The 2603-nt window shown below is 36.1% G+C and overlaps 1 non-coding gene across 1 annotated transcript; it reads right to left on the minus strand.

Moving 5' to 3' along the window:
- Positions 1-2280: 2280 nt before the first annotated feature.
- Positions 2281-2387, minus strand: LOC116097192. The gene has a single exon (XR_004121254.1). It is a non-coding gene; the product is annotated as a U6 spliceosomal RNA (small nuclear RNA).
- Between the last annotated feature and the right edge of the window lie 216 nt (positions 2388-2603).

Consider the following 2603-nt stretch of genomic DNA (forward strand, 5'->3'; position numbering starts at 1 on the left):
TTAGAATTTTTTTGTTGGTAAAAGTATTTGATATAATATGGCCTGCATGGGTCTTCACCAGATAGGGTCCTAGTGCTGAGAAGAGAAGTGGATACATGACCTCATCCCTAACCCAGAAGCTATATCCAATTGATATCCAGTCCTAAGTGAGAAAATTTGTCTTCTCCAGGAGAATCTCACTGGGATACAAACCACTTTTAAGAACATGCCCCACGGCAGGCAGTTGATATCCAACACAAAGTGAACTTGGTATCTTGGAGTTTTTTCCTCTCATAATATTTTGTTACAGAATTTTTTTTCTTACCTTACAGGTCCTTTCAATATTCTAATCAAAATTTCTTAATGCTCATTTAAAGTTTAGGTGGCTCAAATAATCTATCATGATCAGTCAAACTTCTATTCTATCTGTAATTGAATGAATATTGCAATAGTTTATCCTCAAATAAAAGTCACAAAACATGTTTGTAAAAGATACTGTGATTAATAATATGAAAATACTTACTTTAAAGATGGAAAAAAATCATAGACTAAGAAGCTTAATATTTTTAAAGTGAAGAATTTAGGTCTTTCACATAAAGTATTCATACCTAATACCAGTCATCAATGTGATCTTGATACAGAAGCAAATGTGAACAATGGTTAATCAATTTTTATTTTGATTGATTGTTCAAAAGCACTACATTCTGAGTATCAACACTCCCAAACCCCCAAAACCACCATCTCAGACTTCATACTTTAGGGGAGATTATTGTATTTCAGAAATACAACCAAGGTGTTGCTCACTCCCAGAAATTCTTAATGCAAAGGAATGCAACTCCAACAAAAGCATTGGCATGAATTTTCCAGAATAGGACACTTTGCAATGGAGGTTTTAGTTGTTCATATAATTAAGAAAAAAGTTAGTGTTGCAAGACAGTGACTCTTGGGTAGTGTCATCCTACCAGTCAGCTCTAGTCCATAATATGTTAAATGGCAGAAAAGCCACTCATTTATCTCTAACTCACAGGCTATTACTTCGATCATGGATTCAGCAGCTGTCAGCACCATCTGCAGTTCATGCCAAGCATATCTCCACAGAAGAGAAGCAAAAAGATAAAGAAAGGAAGGAAGGAAAGAAGGAAGGAAGGAAGGAAGAAAAAAAGAAAGAAAGAAAGAGAGAGAGAGAAAAATGGGATGCCTTTGAAACCAACCCTTGAGATTCCACTTTGCAATGCTAGACCCTAGAAGTTTCCTCTTTAAAGTATTGATGACTCTAACTAGTTAAGTAGAAAGACATAGATGATCTATTGGACAAGAAAAAGGAGAATTTATGAGTTTTGAGGGGCCACCCTTCAATGACCCTAGCACACTTCTCTCAGCTTTGGGTCTGTGTTGCCCTTCCTGTAAAACTAATAATAAGGGGGGGGGGAATTTAATATTCTACATGGTGGTGGGGGTTTTGTATTATTAATACAAAACAAGAAATCTCTTTATGGAGAGAACACCAATAAATACAGTAGACATTGATGCAATGATTTGGGCACTGAGAGTTTAATTTTAGAGATACTCGACTGGATGTTTTTCTCTTTTGAATTTTTATGTTATGAAGTCATGTTTAGCCTATGAAGGTATTGTTTATATGACGACAATTGTTTTAAGCAATTTTATTAAGAACACATAACAGAGCAAACACTTGGTTTATTCTCTCACATATATGTCTAGAGCAAATATTTTCCCTGGGATTCCATGGATTGGGGAAGTACATTCCTTCTAGGAAAGCTTCCTGAACTGCATCAAGAACTGCTCTCTGGAAATGCAGGACTCTGAAAATCAAGGGAGTGAAGTCAGGACAAGATGGCTAGAAAGCTGTAGAGACATAACAGGGTAGGGGACAGGGAACTTAATGTCTCAAGTTATGCCACACTATAAACAGAAGAGAGATCTTCAATAAGGCATGTATACAGAAATGCAAAATGATCGATCATGTGGGAAATCTGCTTGAGACAAGCTTCTCACAATGATTGCTTAGAGGCAGAACTGTGCTCACAACCAATGCCAAGCACACAGGTTCTTGTTTTACATTATACAATGAACAGAAAAAAACAAGACAACTGAATCAGACCAAATGTATGTGAATCTGAAGCCCCCCATTTTTTTGCATAGGTGTCAGCACTGTGCTTAGCAGTATAGTATTTCATCCTTTGTTCTCTTGAATCCCAGAGCTTATCTCTGTATTGTTTGTCTTGCACCTAAAAGAAAATTCCCCAAGTTCTTACTGATTTTATTTTATTTTATTTTTTTTAAAATACGGAACACTTCACGAATTTGCGTGTCATCCTTGCGCAGGGGCGATGCTAATCTTCTCTGTATCGTTCCAATTTTAGTATATGTGCTGCCGAAGCAAGCACACTAATTTTAACTATGCATCTTCAATTGGAAAATATTAGATGTTGCAAAATTAAATGAGGAAAAAAGGAAAGAAATACCAACCAGCCCCTTTTATTGCCTGTTAATTAATTATGAATTGTAACTAGTGAAAACCATACACCCCCTCCAGATACTCCCTCTTTCTGTCTCTGTATATAGGTAGAGCTGTATCATACTTTAAAAACAATGTAAATGTC

This window comes from Mastomys coucha, unplaced genomic scaffold (assembly GCF_008632895.1).
Source record: "Mastomys coucha isolate ucsf_1 unplaced genomic scaffold, UCSF_Mcou_1 pScaffold18, whole genome shotgun sequence".
Classification (NCBI taxonomy): Eukaryota; Metazoa; Chordata; class Mammalia; order Rodentia; family Muridae; genus Mastomys; species Mastomys coucha.